This window comes from Urtica dioica, chromosome 8 (assembly GCF_054948205.1).
Source record: "Urtica dioica subsp. dioica isolate 48M chromosome 8, U.dioica_male_clone48M_v1_H2, whole genome shotgun sequence".
Classification (NCBI taxonomy): domain Eukaryota; kingdom Viridiplantae; phylum Streptophyta; class Magnoliopsida; order Rosales; family Urticaceae; genus Urtica; species Urtica dioica.
Genome location: NC_142763.1, coordinates 49368702 through 49388658, shown reverse-complemented (window position 1 = coordinate 49388658; position 19957 = coordinate 49368702). Strand labels below are relative to the sequence as shown.

At 48.5% G+C, this 19957-nt stretch overlaps 1 pseudogene; it reads left to right on the top strand.

The window, feature by feature from the left end:
- Positions 1-19461, top strand: part of LOC149389991 (uncharacterized) — a 42605-nt pseudogene extending 23144 nt beyond the window's left edge.
- Positions 19462-19957: the final 496 nt, after the last annotated feature.

Genomic DNA, 19957 nt, shown 5'->3' with positions numbered 1-19957 from the left:
TCCTCTAAGCCTTTGGTTTTCTTGAAACCAGTAAAGGAACAACAAATATGGTTAGTAGCAGCGGAGTCAAGAATCCACGTTGATACATTATCAGCTACTAAGCATGCTTCGGTAACTAGTACAGTACTATGTTCCTTTGCTTTGAGATAGGCAGGACAGTTCATTTTATCGGCCTTGTAAGGTCTCTTCACAGTTCCAGAGGCGGAGGTTTTTTTTTGCTCAGTAGCATGTGCCTCTCCTTGATTTCTCTTTCTTTTAGTGAGACCTACAGCAGTGTGAAGTTCATTCATAAGCTTGGTAACAGTGTACTCTATCGTGTTTATGAAGTAGTTCATCTTGGAGGTATCAAGAGATGCGAGGAGAGTTTCTAAGATCATATCTATGACATTCTTCCCATCAATCTCAGATCCTAGGATTTCCATTTTATTTAGATAACTAATGATCAGTATCATAAAGTCTCCAATAAGAGTCCTAGCCTCCATGTGACAGTTCATAAACTGTCGGACTGCTTTTTGCCTTGCTTGACGCCTTTGCCCTTCAAACATCTCAGGGAGATTGTAGAGCATGTTGGCGGCAGTCTCGATGTCACGATGTTGTTGTTGCAACACATTGTTCATTGATGCTAAGCATCTCACAATCTCGTCGGATCGGAGCCAGGCCGCTAAGGCGTCTTTTGTCCTCTTGAGTCGAATCATCATTCGTCAGAGGAGGACACGGAGTGGTGAGTACCCATTTGTGCTTGTTAACGGTAGGTATTATGTCGAGGTTATGTTTCCAATCTACGTAGTTTTTTTTTTTGAGTTTATTCGAGGAAAGGATGATTGAGAGATGTTTGAGAGACATGTTGCTTAATTAAGTTGAAACAAGTTTATGATTAGTCTTTGGTTTAGGATTTAAGTTTTGTTTAAGACTTGATAAAATCAAAAGGTGTTATAAACCAAACGATGATTTACTCCCTCAAGAGAAGGCCGCAAAAAATCTCCATTTATAAGTAAATGACACATCATTAATGCTCAGCCAAGATGTCAATACATCAATTTTGACCAGCCACCTTTTAAATTGGTTTGATCACTCACATCCTTTCGCAGAGCCTCAAGGGAGGATTACTAGGGATTGAGCCTAAGTGTGCAACCAACCACTTAGTCCAAAAGGTCAACTTTGAAAAACAATCCCCCAAGGGGAGGCCTTGTCATCATCGTCTCACTCTCGGACGTAGCTCATTGAGCAATGATCGAAGCAAAAACGCCTTGGAGTACTCCCATTTAAGAGAGGGTCGCAAGAGCAGCTCTTAGTCCCATGTGAATTGCTTCTTTCATTAGTGTTTGGGATCGTGGGTTACAAACAACAAATATAACCGTCCCACTCAGTTTTTGGAGTCGGTACATCGACTCTTATAAGTTCGGAAACGGTTTTCCTTGTTATAGAGCGATAGAGCGGACAACTAGAAAAGAATCCTAGATTTTCATGTTCAGAGCAGTGTTAGTGCATAAAGGCACAAGGGACATACTCGGATCTTTTCCTATTTTCTATTTCGGGAAAGTGCATGAGGGAAGTGTGAACTTCAACTCACTCGAACACTTGAAAGTTTGAGATTACACGTCTTTTTATTTTTTCGGCTTGTCTACAAGGAGACCTCACACTCAAATTTTCAAGAGCATATATATTTTGAACATATGTGATATAGATATAGTTTTGAAAACGTTTTGAAAACTTATTTGATTTGGATGACAAAATTTTCCAAGATTCAAACCAGTTTTGTAAAAATTCAATTTCAATTAAAATTTCAAAAATCAAAACATTTTAATCTTACACATCATGTTTATAATCATATGAAAAACATTTTTCTCAAGAAAATTTTGTCATTAGAGTTCTATAACTCATGGTAGTGGGGTTTGAAAATCTGGATTTCTAAAAAACTGGAGTTTCAGCACAGCCGCGTACCTCGGAGTAAAATCGCCATAACTGGCGGCTCCGAAGTCCTTTTGACCTAAAACCGGTGGCATTGGAAAGAGGACAGACAGAGCTTTAATATGTTTCAAGAATCATTAAATTTTAATTCCTGACCAGAGAGTTATGCCATATTTACTGCAGGTTTTACTCCAGCTCGAAGGAAAAGAAATAATTAAAGTTCGGTCTTTTTAGGTGCGAAAAAGAATCGAGTGTAACGGAACGTTTTAGGAAGTTGTTAAAGCTTTTATTTGTGTTTTATTAGCAAGGTAATAACATGGTATAAAATAAATAACAACATGCATAAAACGATTCAAGTAAATAAAAGAAACTAGTAAGACAAGAAAACTAGTCACAAAATTTACTCGAAAAATTCTCAAACTTAAAAAAACGTTTTATTATAAAAAATTAAAAACTTTTAGAACTGATTCTAATGTGTTTTAATAACATCCCAAACTCATAGAAAATCAACATGATTTTTAATTTAAAGGCAAGAGCAATAAATTAAAAAAAAAAATCTAAGAAAACAATTCTAACTTGTCACAAAATTAGTAAACTTTCGAAAACCATTTTCAAGCTCATAATTTTAAATACATGTACATGCATATCTTTGACCATAACTCTGATACCATTTGTTGGAATCGATCTAGGGTTTAAGAAAAAGTTTAACGCTTCGTTAAGCGGCGGAATTTTAAAAAATTTCTTTTTCAAGTAAAACAGTGTTTACTAACTTAGACAAAGAGCAAGCACATGTAAATAAAACTAATATGAGCATAAAAGATTACTAACCTTTTTAGAAGCTTGAACGTTGAGAAGCTTTTGGAAAAGGTTGCAACGTTCGTCTCCCCTCGCAGCACGTCTCTCTTCTTTCCTCAGTAACTGGAGCAACCACGAAACTTTCAATCACTAAATCACTCGAGAGAAAAGGAATTAGTGTGTTAACACTTTTAAACACTACGACTTAAGAACGAGTCTTTAAACACTACGAAGAGTTTGTTCATGCAAATCTACATTTGTCTCTTCGTAAGTTGTTTAGTTTGTTTATGGACTAAACACCAATGTTTTATCATAAAGCTTCATACAAGGAAGATTGAATGAACGTTTTTTTATTAATGAATAAGCAATTACAAGCAAGAGTCTTCATGATTCTTTATTACATCAAATGTATATAATAAAGACTACAACTCATCACCCTCCTTACCAATCGGTTGTCCCTTATCATCAAATTGTACAAGAATTTTTTTACCTAGATCCCGACTCATAAGAGTGTTTCTTCTTTTTCCTTTTTCATCGGAATTTAGTGCTAGTTGTCTTCTAATATTTCTTTTACCACTATCGCTATAAGTAGTAGTAGTGGACGACATTGAATCTAATAAACAAAATTCAAAACATAATTTCAATTTTCAACTTAAATGTAATCAAAATTTCAACTCAAATGTAATAAAAATTTCAACTCAAACCCTTAACAAAAACATAAATTTCAAATCAATATCAAACTCAACTCCAATCACATTCAAAAACATTACCCGGAGTTGGACGAGCACAAGGGCGGCGAAGAGAGGGTAGTGAGATGAGGGCCGGAGAGGTAATGGCCGAAGGCGGCGAGGTGAGGGTCGGAGGGCGCAAGGGTGGGCGCGCGGCGAGGGTGGGCGCGCGGCGAGGTGAGACCGGAGGGCGCAAGGGTGGGCGCTCGTGTTGGAATTGATCTAGGGTTAAAGAAAAAGTTCAACGCTTCGGTAAGCGGCGAAATTTTAAATTTTTTTTTTTTTCAAGTAAAACAGTTTTTAATATCCTAATATGAGCATAAAAGATTACTAACCTTTTTAGAAGCTTGAACGTTGAGAAGCTTTTGGAAAAGGTTGCAACGTTCGTCTCCCTCGCAGCACGTCTCTCTTCCTTTCCTCGTTAACTCGAGCAACCACGAAAGTTTCTTTCACTAAATCACTCAAGATAAAAGGAATTAGTGTGTGGGCACTTTTAAACACTACGACTTAAGAACGAGTCTTGAAGTCGCAGAGCTAAACACTAGGTCAAATGAGGACCTAGGTGCCAAAACAAAAAATCGAAAATTAACTAGAGAGAGAGAAAGGATCGGCCAAGTTCTAGAGAGAGAGTCTCTCAAATCTCTTAAACTTGGATGAATGAAATGCGTGGAATGAGGCTCCTATTTATAGGAGAGGTCTCACCTTCAATAAGGTAGTTTCCTCTTCTATAGAATATCACATATTCATGAGCCAATTTCCCTTTTCCTTCACAGAGTCACACGGCCAACAAGGCATTCTAGAAGCCTTGATTTGTTTCCTATTTTGTTCCTTTCTCTAGCCTTGGCCTAATTTCCTTATGGCATGCATAGGAAATTTGTTTCCTCTTTTTCTTTTGGAAAGTATCTTGATACAATTATGCACAAAATATTCTCTCTTTCTTTGTGTATGTTGGGCGCCTATATTCACTATAGAAGGGGCTTCTAGAAGCTCCTTCATTTGTTCATGACAATATGAAAAATGCCCATTAAGAATTTTCAATAAAATTCTTATGAAATGAAATTAATCAACAAGGCCCAATAAATCTAACTTTGGCCGAGTGTTACTTGTCATCAAATGACCATGTCAAAAAATTTATTGACATTTTTCGTTCTTGTTTTGACTTAGCTTCCAGTTTATCTATTCCTACTCGATGTGGTTCGTGACAGTGACCTCAAGGACCCAAATGAACAAAGGTTGAGCTAAACAGTTGGACTCAAAAGTTCACAAACCTTTTCCAAGTTTAGCTTAATGTCAAGTGACTCCACTGTTGTCGGTCGTTTTCGGAAAACCCGAGATGCCAAGAAGACACGCCATTCAAAGGGCCGATCGTCAGGCCGGAGGTCCTAACGAGCGGCGAGCCTTCTCTCACGAGTCGACTGACAAGTCCTCGTGCCAAATCCTCATGCCCCTCGAGTCGAGCCCCGAGTCGTTCCTCGAGTCGAGCCTTGAGTTGTTCCTCGAGTCGAGCCTCGAGTCGGTCTCCTCGAGTCGAGCTTCACTCCTCGAGTCGAGCCTCGACTCGCTCCTCGAATCGAGTCACTCTCGCCAAGTGGAAACCTTCATATTTCATGTGGCAAGAATGGTATTCGAAGGCCCGCAAGAGCCTGACGAGACGGGCCATGCGCCGCGCGCGCAGCCGCGCCGGCCAACCAAGCACAGCAGCCCGCGCGCCGCGCCAGGCAGGCCGCGCGCCGCGCATCCCGCGCCGCACATCCCGCGCCGCACATCCAGCGCCGCGCATCGCGCGCCGCGCCTGGTGACCCGCGCGCCGCGCCCCCTGCGCCGCGCGCCGCGCACCGCGCGTTGTGCGCCGCGCGCTCCGTGCGCCTCTACTTGATGGCGCGCGCGTTCCTAGTCCCACATGGACGAAAAAGAAGCCTCCTAAGGCCCCCAAACACCTATAAATACCCCCTCTCATTGAGGGGAAAGCCATCCCATTCTTTCTCAAGGAACTTGAGACTTCTCTCCGCTTCTCTAGATGCCATCCTTGGCCTGAAGCGGATTCTCCATGATTTCTCGCTCTCGGAGATTCTGAAGCACTTTCCGGGGACTCCCGAGTGCCGCCTCTCTTGATCGAGCGATTAATCTTGACCCCACGAGTGCTCTAACGGTTTTCTACTGAAAATCGCCTACGCGTCTAGCACCCTAGACGCGTCCGCCATTTCTGACAAGAAATCGCCTACGCGTCCGGCATTTCCAACTAGGAATCGCCTACGCGTCCGGAATCTCCGCCACAACAAGGAACTCTTGACTTAGAGTCTTCCACGTCTCCAAAAGAGAGAAAACACACATTCTCTCTCGCATACGCGATCTCCGAAGTTCTGAGACGCCGCCGAGGACTCCTCGCGCCCCGTCTCCTTCGTCGAGTACGCTTCTCCATCAAGGCTCCGCGCCTCATACTGCGTATCACACACTTGAACTACGTTCTGACCTGATCCCACACACGGGTACGTAGGCAGCCGACAACCAAGGCACGGTCACTCCTCCTCCTCACCCCCTACCTCTCCCGAGAGGCGGGTTGATCGGAGAAAACCCTAGCTCGAGACTATCGAGTTCACACTCTTGGCCCGGGTGCGATCACTTGGTCCGGCCTTGGATCGAACCGCCCGAGGTTTTAAATAGTTGTTCATTTTCGTGCGACAACATTTTGGCGCTAGAAGGAGGGGGCTTCCCGACCTGTTCAGCCCGAAATCCCTTCTGTTCATCTTCTTCTTTTCTTCTACAAACTCAACTTTCTCGAACTTGAGAAAAGATGAGTACTCAACCACCCGTACGTTCTGAGGGCGTGAACAACCCCGAAAACGTCACTGGGACCAAGAAATACTTCTTGCGCTCCCGAGCGCATGGTGACGAAGAGTCGCTCCATGAAGAGAGCTCGACCTGATCACCATCTCCATCTCCAGATAGCAGGGACCACCGCATCATGGAGTTGGAGGAGAACGTCCGCCAACTAAAGGCAAAGAACGCGAGGTACCACATCCGACTGGCTGCGAAGCAACCCGCGCATAACGCAATGACCCCCAACGGGGATCCTGAGAACCTCAACGAGGAAAGCCACGACCGTGACCTTGACTATGAGGGTACTTGCGATCCGGAGGATATCGAGACTTATCTCACGAAGGATGGAGGACTCCCCGCCATGTTTGAAGCCGGTCCTTCGAATCCCCTACCCCGGAAAGGCGACGCGCCGGCTGCTTCTCAAGAGGGAAACTCCCGACGCTCGGCCCTCGACCGACTAGGTCGAAGGGAGAACGTTGAGGAGAGTCAGGGCACGCGGAGAGCGCGCCGTCGCAGACGAAGCCTGTGCCTCCGAACGACCAGCCCAGATCTTAGGGATCACCTCACCGCCCAACGCGTCGAGCGTGGCGATGACCTAAGGGAGCGACTAAGCTGTCGGCCAAACATCCCCGCAGCAGCCCCAACTAACGGGAACCGCCGAACGGGTCAAGGGTCAAATGAAAGACGACAGGTGACTCCTCCCGAACAGGGAGTTACTCCGACTACCGGTCTCGATGTGATCACAATGATCCACAATCTTCGAAATGAAGTACGAGATCTCCGAGAACACGAAATAGGCGGAAGTGCCTATGGGGTCGTTGAGGAGAAGTCCTCGCCTTTCACGGCTCAGATATTGGCCGAGGTATGTACGGGAAATTTCAAACTCCCGAACCTCGCTCCATATAATGGAAAAGCAGATCCTGCTTACCACATCCAGCACTATGAAACCTGGATGACAATGCAGGGTGTCACTCCCGGCGCTATGTGCCAAGCTTTTAGTCTTACCCTCGCCGGACCCGGCTTCGAGTGGTTCAAGAACTTAAGGCCGGGAAGCATCCGCTCGTTCAAAGACCTGAAGGACATGTTCCTAGCACGGTTCGCTACGTCTATGGTCCAAAAGAAGACCAAGATGTACCTGTGGTCAATCAGGCAAGAGGATGGCGAGTCTCTTAGACGATACCTCGCCCGATTCACTGAAGAATCGAATAAGGTCGATCGCTTTGACGACAAAGACGCAATCACCGCCATCACTGAAGGCTTGCGCACAAGTGACTTCCTTAAGTCCATCGTCGGCCGTGTCCCTTCTACCATGGCCGAGTTAATGACTCGAGCCAAGACCTTCATGGGAGTCGAAGATTACCTCGATGGTCGCAAGGGCAATGATCAAAGCCCTCACCACCGAGACGAGCCTAGCAACGAGCAAGGAAACTCCCGTAAAAGGCGAAAGAGAGGAGGTCAGACTTTTAATAGACGACGTCCGATGCCCCAGAAGCCGCGACTTGCGGAAGACTTTAAGGGCTACTCGTCGTTCACACCGTTGAACACAACGCCGGAGCAAATCCTTTTAGCGCGTGACAAGTTCACTCCCCCGGCTCCAATGAACAAAGATCCCGCGACTCGCGATAGATCTAAATATTGCGAGTTCCATCAGGAATACGGTCACTTGACCTCTGAATGCTATAGTCTTAAAAGGCAGATCGAGGCATTGATCCAACGGGGTGAGCTAAAAGAGTTCGTGTTACGCATGATTAGCGCTGCGGGCCCCACCTCGAACAGACCACAGTCTGGCAGGGGAGGAGGAACAGCCGCTTCTTCCGACCGAACCACGGCTACTGCCAATGCCAATCCACAACTCCACGTTGTGACCACCATATTGGGAGGTCCACAAGATGGAGATTCGGCCCGACAACGGAAAAAATTCCTAAAGGCCGTGGCTCAAGAAGACGCTGCTATGCACGTCAACCTCACGTATGAAGAACCTCCGTCCGTGCCTCACGAGACGATGCATTTCACCAACAAAGAGGCCAAGCGAGTTGTGCATCCGCACAATGACGCAATTGTGCTCAAAGCCCAAGTAGCTAATAACTTGGTGAAAAGAGTTCTCATCGACAACGGCAGTGCTGCCGACATAATTTTCAAGTCCACCCTAGAGCGCATGAAGCTCGGGGGGCTACGCCCAACTCCGACCCAAACGCCTCTATTCGGGTTCACTGGGAAGAGAGTCATGACTAAAGGCGTCATCGATCTGCCGGTCACCTTCGGAACTCCCGGAGGCATTGAAGTCGTTCACATGGTCCCATTCCTAGTGGTCGACCAAGAGTCCCCCTACAACGTAATCGTTGGGCGACCCACGTTGAACCGGCTAAGGGCAATCACTTCAACATACCACCTACTGGTGAAGTTCCCTACCAAGGATGGAATCGGCATCATGGCTGGAGATCAATCCCAAGCCAGAATATGCTACATCCAGGGAATCGATGGAAAGACCGCTAAAAAGACGGTTAACACGATCTCTCAGCTCAGAGATAGCGTCGAGTCGACCAAGGTCCTCCGCGAAGTCCATAAAGACACCTGCATGACACCCAAGTGCAAGGTAACGGCGTCCTCATCAGGGACCCCACACGGTCTACCAGGTCATACATGGACGAGACACCGATCTATCGCCTGTGGAATGCGGAACACTGGAAGAGAGTACTACCACTAGCCAGCGATCCCCCCATTTTATTTCTTTGCTTTCTAAACATTCAATAAGGCCTACGAGCCAACGTTTTAGGATTTCAAATTTTTTTGCAATATTAATAAAGTTCGATGTTTTTCTTTCAAAATCCACTTTATCAAAGATTTTTAATCATCAAAGGTTACACTTGTAAACCCAAAACTCGGGGGGCTAGTGCCATAGGCAATGGAAAGTACGCTCAAAATCCTCAAGAAAGTACGCTCCACAAAAAGAAAGCACGCTCCATCAAAACAAAACACCCGAACACAAAACGGGAACAGGCGTGCACGTAAGACGCCTCCGTGGCGCGCCGTAAGACATCCCCGAGATGCAGGCTAAAGACGCCCCCGTGGCGCGCCCAAGAGACATCCCCGAGATGCAGGCTAAAGACGCCCCCGTGGCGCGCCCAAGAGACATCCTAGAGATGCAGGCTAAAGACGCCCCCGCGGCGCGCCCAAGAGACATCCCCGAGATGCAGGCTAAAGACGCCCCCGTGGCGCGCCCAAGAGACATCCCAGAGATGCAGGCTAAAGACGCCCCCGTGGCGCGCCCAAGAGACATCCCCGAGATGCAGGCTAAAGACGCCCCCGCGGCGCGCCCAAGAGACATCCCCGAGATGCAGGCTAAAGACGCCCCCGTGGCGCGCCCAAGAGACATCCCCGAGATGCAGGCTAAAGACGCCCCCGTGGCGCGCCCAAGAGACATCCCAGAGATGCAGGCTAAAGACGCCCCCGCGGCGCGCCCAAGAGACATCCCCGAGATGCAGGCTAAAGACGCCCCCGTGGCGCGCCCAAGAGACATCCCAGAGATGCAGGCTAAAGACGCCCCCGTGGCGCGCCCAAGAGACATCCCCGAGATGCAGGCTAAAGACGCCCGCGCGGCGCGCCCAAGAGACATCCCCGAGATGCAGGCTAAAGACGCCCCCGCGGCGCGCCCAAGAGACATCCCAGAGATGCAGGCTAAAGACGCCCCCGCGGCGCGCCCAAGAGACATCCCAGAGATGCAGGCTAAAGACGCCTCCGCGGCGCGCCCAAGAGACATCCCCGAGATGCAGGCTAAAGTCGTCCCTCGCGACGCACTTAAGACGCCTACATGGCGCAACCCGTAAGACGCCTACATGGTGCAACCTAAGACGCCTACATGGCGCACGTAAGACGCGTAAAGGCGCAGCCCGTAAGACGCCTACATGGCGCAATATAAGACGCCTACATGGCGCACATAAGACGCCTACATGGTGCACTTAAGACGCCCACATGGCGCAACCAAGTCGTCCCTCGTGACACACCTAAGTAACCTACATGCCGCATCTAGGCCATCCCTCATAACGTGCCTACGATGCCTAAAACAACGCACGCAGCCGTCTCTAATGACGCGCTCTGAGTCACCGCAAGGCGCTGTGTATGATGACTAATCGGAACGCACCTGAACAGCCATACAAGGCGCAACTCATGTCATCTTCACCACCGCCGACTAAGCACAATCACACCCGCCTCTGAGCAAGAACCTCGCTCGGCCTGAACCAGCTGAGACCTCGCTCCTCGAGTTGAGTCATTCTCCTCGAGTCGAGCCTTGCTCCTCAAATCGAGTCAGTCTCCTCGAGTTGAGCTTCGCTCCTCGAGTCAAGTCATTCTCCTCGAGTCGAGCTTCGCTCCTCGAGTCGAGTCATCCCCCTCGAGTCGAGCTCCGCTTCTCGAGTTGAGTCATTTTCCTCGAGTTGAGCTTCGCTCCTCGAGTCAAGTCATTCTCCTCGAGTCAAGCTTCGCTTCTCGAGTCGAGTCAGTCTCCTCGAGTTGAGCTTCGCTCCTCGAGTCAAGTCGTTCTCCTCGAGTCGAGCTTCGTTCCTCAAGTCGAGTCATCCTCCTCGAGTCGAGCTTCGCTTCTCGAGTCCAGTCATTTTCCTCGAGTTGAGCTTCGCTCCTCGAGTCGAGTCAGTCTCCTCGAGTCGAGCTTCGCTCCTTGAGTCGAGTCATCCTCCTCGAGTCGAGCCTTGCTCCTCAAATCGAATCATTCTCCTCGAGTCGAACTTCGCGCCTCGAGTCGAGTCTCCTCGAGTAGAGCTTTGCTCCTCGAGACAAGTCACTCTCCTCGAGTTGAGCTTCGCTCCACGAGTCGAGTCATCCTCCTCGAGTCGAGCTTCGCTCCTTGAGTCGAGTTATTCTCCTCGAAGTCGAGCTTCGCTCCTTGAGTCGAGTCATTCTCCTCGAGTCAAGCCTCGCTCCTCGAGTTGAGTCACGCTCCCTGAGTCGAGTCTTGCTCCTTGAGTCAAATCATTCTCCTTGAGTCGAGCACTGCTCCTTGAGTCAAGACATCCTCCTCAAGTCGAGTCACACCCTCCTCGAATCGAGCCATGCTCCTCGAGTCGAGTCACTCTCCTCGAGTCATCCCTCTCGAGTCGAGCATCACTCATCAGGTCATTCTCCCCGAGTTGAGTCTTGCTCCTCGAATCGAGTTATACTCCTCGAGTCGAGCATCGCTCCTCGAGTGGAGTCATATTCCTTAATGACCAGCCAGTCTCCTTGAGTCGAGTCTAGCCCCTCGAGTTGAGACTTGAGTCGGCTCCCCGAGTCGAGCCTAGCCCCTCGAGTTGAGACTTGAGTCGGCTCCCCGAGTTGAGCTTCGCTCCTTGAGTTGAGACTTGATTCAGTCTCCTCAAGTCGAGCTTCGCTCCTCGAGTCAAGCCTTGAGTCATTATCCTCGAGTCGAGCTCCGCTCCTCGAATCGAGCCTTGAGTCAGTCTCCTCGAGTCGAGTCCCACTCCTCGAACAAACACCTGGAGCGACCTGAAGAACAGGTCAGCCAAAATAGAGACCCGCGCTCGCGCCTGGGGAATAAGGGCCGATCTTCCGAACGCAGACGAAGAAGCGTCACCAAGGCGAGAATGGCGGATGCCCCGTGAGGCCGACTTATGCTTGATGCGTGGTCAAACTTTTAGCGTTTATCCCCGAGCAGTCGAAGCCCTCCGGTGCGGCAGAGCCTTCTGCCACGTGCCTCTCCGTCTTCTCGAAGCATCAGCCCACATCATCAACCTCCGTCTTCGAGACCTCGGAATGAGCACGCCTTTGCAAAATGCAAAAGTGCAGTCGCCTTCCAAGCTGGCCGAGACGGAAGCCATGATCTTCCCCTAATAGGTCACGATTACACAATCGTCACCCTGCTAGTCACCATCGAGTCCCATGGACTCCGGATTGATGATATTATCAAACAAAACGCCATCGAAGGTTAACTCGGGCGTAATATTGCCAAAAGATCAATAAGCCGCGACGCGCCGGCACACCTCTACACAAATGCACGCCCCACTTGCGCATGCATATCCCATTTGCTCCGGGGCTAGAGCGACGAACGCAAGCGCGTTCGCCTCGCCCACGTTGAGCTACGCCTCCTATCCGCTTGGATCCTCCTCCACGTGTACATCACACACTCGTGTCGAGAGAGATGGAAAAGTGAGAGAGAGCACTAGCAATTGTGAGAGTATTCTTTATAATCACAAAGGCTTCGCAACAGTGAAGCTCTGGAAAGTCTATTTTCCTCAAACACCCGGCGGAAACAACTAAAAGTTCACCGCCCGGGGCCTCCCGAGCAATGAACTTGGGGGGCTAATGTTGTCGGTCGTTTTCGGAAAACCCGAGATGCCAAGAAGACACGCCATTCAAAGGGCCGATGGTCAGGCCGGAGGTCCTAACGAGCGGCGAGCCTTCTCTCACGAGTCGACTGACAAGTCCTCGTGCCAAATCCTCATGCCCCTCGAGTCGAGCCCCGAGTCGTTCCTCGAGTCGAGCCTTGAGTTGTTCCTCGAGTCGAGCCTCGAGTCGGTCTCCTCGAGTGGAGCTTCACTCCTCGAGTCGAGCCTCGACTCGCTCCTCGAATCGAGTCACTCTCACCAAGTGGAAACCTTCATATTTCATGTGGCAAGAATGGTATTCGAAGGCCCGCAAGAGCCTGACGAGACGGGCCATGCGCCGCGCGCGCAGCCGCGCCGGCCAACCAAGCACAGCAGCCCGCGCGCCGCGCCAGGCAGGCCGCGCGCCGCGCATCCCGCGCCGCACATCCCGCGCCGCACATCCAGCGCCGCGCATCGCGCGCCGCGCCTGGTGACCCGCGCGCCGCGCCCCCTGCGCCGCGCGCCGCGCACCGCGCGTTGTGCGCCGCGCGCTCCGTGCGCCTCTACTTGATGGCGCGCGCGTTCCTAGTCCCACATGGACGAAAAAGAAGCCTCCTAAGGCCCCCAAACACCTATAAATACCCCCTCTCATTGAGGGGAAAGCCATCCCATTCTTTCTCAAGGAACTTGAGACTTCTCTCCGCTTCTCTAGATGCCATCCTTGGCCTGAAGCGGATTCTCCATGATTTCTCGCTCTCGGAGATTCTGAAGCACTTTCCGGGGACTCCCGAGTGCCGCCTCTCTTGATCGAGCGATTAATCTTGAGCCCACGAGTGCTCTAACGGTTTTCTACTGAAAATCGCCTACGCGTCTAGCACCCTAGACGCGTCCGCCATTTCTGACAAGAAATCGCCTACGCGTCCGGCATTTCCAACTAGGAATCGCCTACGCGTCCGGAATCTCCGCCACAACAAGGAACTCTTGACTTAGAGTCTTCCACGTCTCCAAAAGAGAGAAAACACACATTCTCTCTCGCATACGCGATCTCCGAAGTTCTGAGACGCCGCCGAGGACTCCTCGCACCCCGTCTCCTTCGTCGAGTACGCTTCTCCATCAAGGCTCCGCGCCTCATACTGCGTATCACACGCTTGAACTACGTTCTGACCTGATCCCACGCACGGGTACGTAGGCAGCCGACAACTAAGGCACGGTCACTCCTCCTCCTCACCCCCTACCTCTCCCGAGAGGCGGGTTGATCGGAGAAAACCCTAGCTCGAGACTATCGAGTTCACACTCTTGGCCCGGGTGCGATCACTTGGTCCGGCCTTGGATCGAACCGCCCGAGGTTTTAAATAGTTGTTCATTTTCGTGCGACAACATCCACTAAAGAGTTGACACTGAAAATCTCTCGGTTCAAATGACTTTATTTTCTACTCAAGAATTCAACCTAATTGTAATGAGTGGATCCACGGAATATTATAAGTGTTTACCCTTTATGAATATCATCAGCTAATCGGGATTTACAAAATTACCATTTTACCCTTCTAGTTGTTATTTCCTCAACTCCTTTATCGCTTGTGAATAAGTTAGAAACAATGTATTGACGAGGAGCTAACAAGTCAAATTGTTTCATCCAAAAGAGTCAGGACTCAATTTGGACACTGACCAGTTCATTTATTCACATTCCAAGGAACAAAGCATGAGGTGATATACATTGCATTTCAGCAATCTTGTACATGAATTCCATATCTATGAGAACTTCACAAAGTTACTCATGACATTCTCACAACTTAGTATTTCACCAATAGGCCTTGTTCGGAATCACATAATGAGTCCAAACTCTGAATTTCTCAAATCAGAATACGTAAGGTGTGAAATGAGATGTCTCATTTCAGGATTAAGGTAAGCACGATGCAATTCATACATACTGACTTCAAGACATAAGAGGTTGAATGGTTTGTTCTTATTTTGTCTCTAGAAGTGCACTGGTCAATTCAGTACCTTCGAAAGATACCTAGAAGAACTATAGAGTCTCCAACTCTCAATGCCTCATAAACAGACATAATAGATTCTTCTAACAATCAAACTGAGGTCAATAGTCCTTTGACCCTTAGATTGCGAATATATCGTTTTAAGCAAACTACGAAGAATTTGTTCATGCAAATCTACATTTGTCTCTTCGTAAGTTGTTTAGTTTGTTTATGGACTAAAGACTAGTGTTTTATCATAAAGATTCAAACAGACAAGGAGGAATGAATGAACGTTTCAAGTTTTTATTAATGAATAAGCAATTACAAGCAAGAGTCTTCATGAGACTTTATTACATTAAATGCACAATATAAAGACTATAACTCTTCTTATGGGCACCATTGACAACAAACTCCCACTTGACTCAAAGAAGATGTGTGTAGTCCTTCATGCCTAATCCCTCTCGATGTTGGTCGAAGACCTTGTTCGCTAGGGCCTTGGTGAATGGATCTGCCAGGTTGTCCACCGTTGAGATCTTCTTCACTTCCACGTCTCCGCGCTGCAGGATCTCTCGAATCAAATGGTATTTCCTCTCAATATGCTTAGTTATGCCTTCGAGGTTCCTTTGAGTTAGCGACAGCCCCACTATTATCACAATAAAGGGTCATGGGCTCGTCGACGTTTGGAACAACTTCCAAATACTTAAGGAATTTTCTAAGCCATACAGCCTCTTTGGATGCTTCACAACCAGCCACATATTCTGCTTCCATTGTGGAGTCAGCAATGCAAGATTGCTTAATACTCCTCCACATAACAGCTCCACCATTAAGGATAAGCACAGATCCCGAAGTGGATTTCCTGGAATCCTTATCCACTTGAAAATCGGAGTCGGTATATCCCGTCATAGTCAGGTCAATACCTGAGTATGTAAGCATTAAGTTCCTAGTTCTTCGAAGATACTTAAGAACATGCTTAACAGCAATCCAGTGCTCGGGTCCAGGGTTGGATTGGAAACTGCTAACTACGCCAACAGCGAAACAGATGTCAGGTCTAGTGCAAAGCATAGGATACATGAGGCTTCCTACGGTAGAGGCGTAAGGAATCTTTCTCATATCTTCAATCTCTTGTGCAGTGTTTGGAGACTGGTCCTTAAAGAGTGAAACTCCATACCTAAAGGGTGTTGGCCCTTCTTGGAGTCTTGCATCGAGAAGCGATCCATTACCTTATCAATATAAGATGCTTGAGAGAGTGACAGTGTTCGGTTTTTCCTATCTCGAAAGATTTAGATCCCCAGAATGTACGCGGCTTCTCCTAGATCCTTCATATCGAATTGCTTTGCCAGCCAGACCTTAACCTCAGATAACTTACCCACGTCATTACCAATGAGTAATATATCTTCGACATATAGTACCAGAAACACAACATTGCCTGTGTGTGTTAACTTGTAAACACAAGGCTCATCTATTGACTGTTCAAAGCCAAAGCTTTTCACAGTTTCATCGAATCTAATATTCCATGACCTAGATGCTTGCTTTAATCCATAAATGGACATAAGCAACTCACAAACCTTGGTCTCTTGACCTTCTTCCATATATATGAGAACTTCACAAAGTTACTCATGACATTCTCACAACTTAGTATTTCACCAATAGGCCTTGTTCGGAATCACATAGTGAGTCCGAACTCTGACTTTCTCAAATGAGAATACGTAAGGTGTGAAATGGCATGTCTCATTTCAGGATTAAGGTAAGCACGATGCAATTCATACGTGGTGACTTCGAGACATAAGAGGTTAAATGGTTTGTTCTTATTTTGTCTCTAGAAGTGCATTGGTCAATTCAGTACCTTCGGAAGATACGTAGAAGAACTATAGAGTCTCCAACTCTCAATGTCTCATAACCAGACATCATAGATTCTTCTAACAATCATACTGAGGTCAATAGTCCTTTGACCCTTAGATTGCGAATATATCGTTTTAAGCAAACTACGAAGAGTTTGTTCATGCAAATCTACATTTGTCTCTTCGTAAGTTGTTTAGTTTGTTTATGGACTAAAGACTAGTGTTTTATCATAAAGCTTCAAACAGACAAGGAGGAATGAATGAACGTTTCAACTTTTTATTAATGAATAAGAAATTACAAGCAAGAGTCTTCATGAGACTTTATTAAATCAAATGTATAAAATAAAGACTACAACTCTCCTTGTGGGCACCATTGACAACATGTACTTGTCACGCGCCCCAGCGTAGATTTGCTCTACCAGGGCGTTCAAAGGGGTGTAATGTGAGTAGTCTATGAAGTTGCTTGCAAGATGCGGGTTTTGAGACGTAGGGGGTCGGTTCTCGGAAGCTTGACCTCCCTTGTTCACTCTTTTGCGGGGGTTGCCTGGCTCGTTCCCGGACTCGTCCCGATGGCGGGAGCTTTGGTTGTTGCTCTTGCGGCCGTCGAGGTAATCTTCTACCCCCATGAAGGTTTTGGCTTCGTTCATTAACTCGGCCATCATGGAAGGGACTCTGCCGACGACAGACTTTAGGAAGTCCCCAGTGCCCAAGCCCTCAATGATGGCTGTAAGTGCGTCACTGTCGTCAAAGCGGTCAACCTTGTTCGATTATGCGGTGAATCGGGTGAGATACTGTCTCAAGGACTCGTTATTCTCTTACCTGATTGACCATAATTACATCTTGGTCTTCTTTTGGACCATCGACGTAGCAAATCATGCTAGGAACATGTCCTTCAGGTGTTTGAATGATTGAACACTCCCTGGTCTTTAAATTCTTAAACCACTCAAAACCGGGTCTAGTGAGGGTAAGACTAAAAGCTTGGCACAGAGCCCCAGGTGAGACGCCCTGCATCGTCATCCAAGTTTTGTAATGTTGGATGTGATATGTAGTATCGGTTTTCCCATTGTAGGGAGGGAGATTCGGGAGTTTGAAGTTTCCCGTGCAAACCTTAGCAAGGATTTGGGCAGTGAAGGGCGAGGAATGTTCTTCTACGACCCCGCATGTGTCACCGGCCAAGCCACCTTCACGTAGATCACGTACTTTGTTACGAAGGTTGTGAATCATGGTGACGACATCGAGGCCAGTGTTGGGGGTCACTCCTGTTCAGGAGGAGTCACCTGGTGCCTTTCATTCGACCCTTGAGCCGTGCGCGGGTCCCCATTGATTGGGGCCACAGGGTTGTGACCCGTGCGAGCACTTAGCCTCTCTCGGAGGTCCTCGCGACGGTCGTTCCATTGGGCGGTAAGCCGATCTCTAAGATCCGGCCCGGTGGTATGGGGGCGTGAGCTTCAAGCCACACGCCTCACTCATCGAGTCGTTGGACCTTCCCTGACATTACCTCTTTGGCCTAGTCGATCATGGGCTGAACTTCGGGATGTCTCTTCGTGAGAGGAGATTGGTATTGCCTTTGTCTTAGGCAGTGGGTTCGACGGACTGGCTTCGATCTCAACGGGGAGTTCCCCGTTTTTGGTGAGAGAAGTCTCGACGTCCGCCGAAATCTCCAAGCCTTCATAGTCGGGGTCATAGTCATGTCCCTTATCTATGAGGTCCTCTGATTCCCCGTGGGGACTCCTTGCATAGGTGCCTTGCCCGCCAGTTGATGGTGGTACCTTGCATTGGCTACCTTTAGTTGGCGGATCTTCTCCTCCATCTTGAGGATGCGGTCGTCCCGACTGTCCTGAGGTGGAGGGGGCGAGGGAGTGTGGCTCTCGTCGTTGAGAGACTCCTCATTGCCTTGTGCTCGGGAGCGCAAGAAGTATTTCTTCACTCTAGTTGCATTTTCGGGGTTATTCACGCCCTCAGAACGAACGGGTGGTTGACCACTCATGTATTTCTCAAGTCGAAGAAGAAGGGGTCGAGCTGTAGAAGGGATTTCGGGCTGTATAAGTCCGGAAGTCTTCTACTTCTAGCCCCAAAATGTTGTCGCACAAAAATAAACAACAATTAATTACCTCGGGTGGTTCGATCCAAGGCCGGACCAAGTGATCGCACCCTGGAAAAAAATGTGAACTCGTGGACTGAGTTGCATCCTCTAGACCCCGAGGTGTGTTTTAGAGGGTGTGACCGTGCCAAAGGTTGGCTGCCTACGTACCCGTTAGTTGGGATTAGGTGAGAACGTAGTTCAAAGTAAGTGTTGGGGGCTATCTTGGGCACGGAGGCTGAGAATCCAAGGATTTAGAGTAGGACCCGACTCATAGCTTATAGTGAAGACTTTAGAGGGGTCACTTGCCTCGTAGCTCGGAGTTCTAGCTCAAGGGCCAAGAAGCGAGAGAACAGAAGAGGAGCGCGCTCCCTCTCATGGAGGGGGGTCCTTGAATTTCTGAGCCAAGGGAGGAGGAGTGCGTGCTCTTGGAATGTCACAAGAGCACGAGAGAGGAGAGAGTTCTCGAGTGGAGAAAGATGTGTGAATAATGGGATGAATTTGGATGCCTATCCCTCCCCCAATGGGGGGTATTTATAGTTTTGGAGAAGCATGCGCACACACGCGCACGCACGCACCCTGGGGTAAGTATGCGCACGTACGCGCCGTCCGGAGAGAGCGCCCCATCCACGTAGCACGAGGTACGCCGCGCAAAGCACCCTGCGCGCCAAACACCCGCACAACTCGTCCTTTTGAGGAAAGCGCGCTCTCCAGTCCAACATGGACGATCTAAGGGCCTCTTAGGGTCCTCCAACTACTATAAATACTCCCCCGCCCTCCCACTCCCCAATGAAGGGTAATCCATCCCTTTCATTCCTTTGAAAACTTAATATTCTCTCTACTTTTTAGGATCCCATCTTTGGCCTGAAGCATCCTCTGCAAGAGTTCTCGCTCTCAAAGATTCTGAAACGCTACCGGGGACTCCTGAGCGTCGCTTCTTCTGACCGAGCACTTAGTCTAGAGCCGAAGCGTGCTCCGGGGATTTATGCCAAAAATCCACTACGCGTCTAGAACACTAGACGGGTCCACCATTTTCGGCAGAAAATCACCTACGTGTCTTGCATGCCCACCGCGGCAAGGAACTCTTGACTTAGAGTCTTCCATGTCTCCAAAAGAGAGAAAAGACACATTCTCTCTCGGGTAACTCGATCCCCGAGTTTTGAGATGTCACTGAGGAGTCCTCCGCGCTCCACCTCCTCTATCGAGCACACCTTCCAGACTCCGCATCTCATACAGCGTTATATACGCCTTGAACTACGTTCTGACCTCATCCCTATTCATACGGGTACATAGGCAATTTACACAAAAAGTACGGTCACTTCCCCTATTCACCCATTCTCCTCTCCGTGAAACCCTCCGAGTGGAGAAAACCCAACTCGAGACTTTCAAGTTCACACATTTGGCTCGGGTGCGGCCACTTGGTCCGGCCTTGGATCTAACCGCCCGAAGCTTTAAATCATTGTTCATTTTCATTCGACAACATTTTGGCGCTAAAAGGAGGGGACTT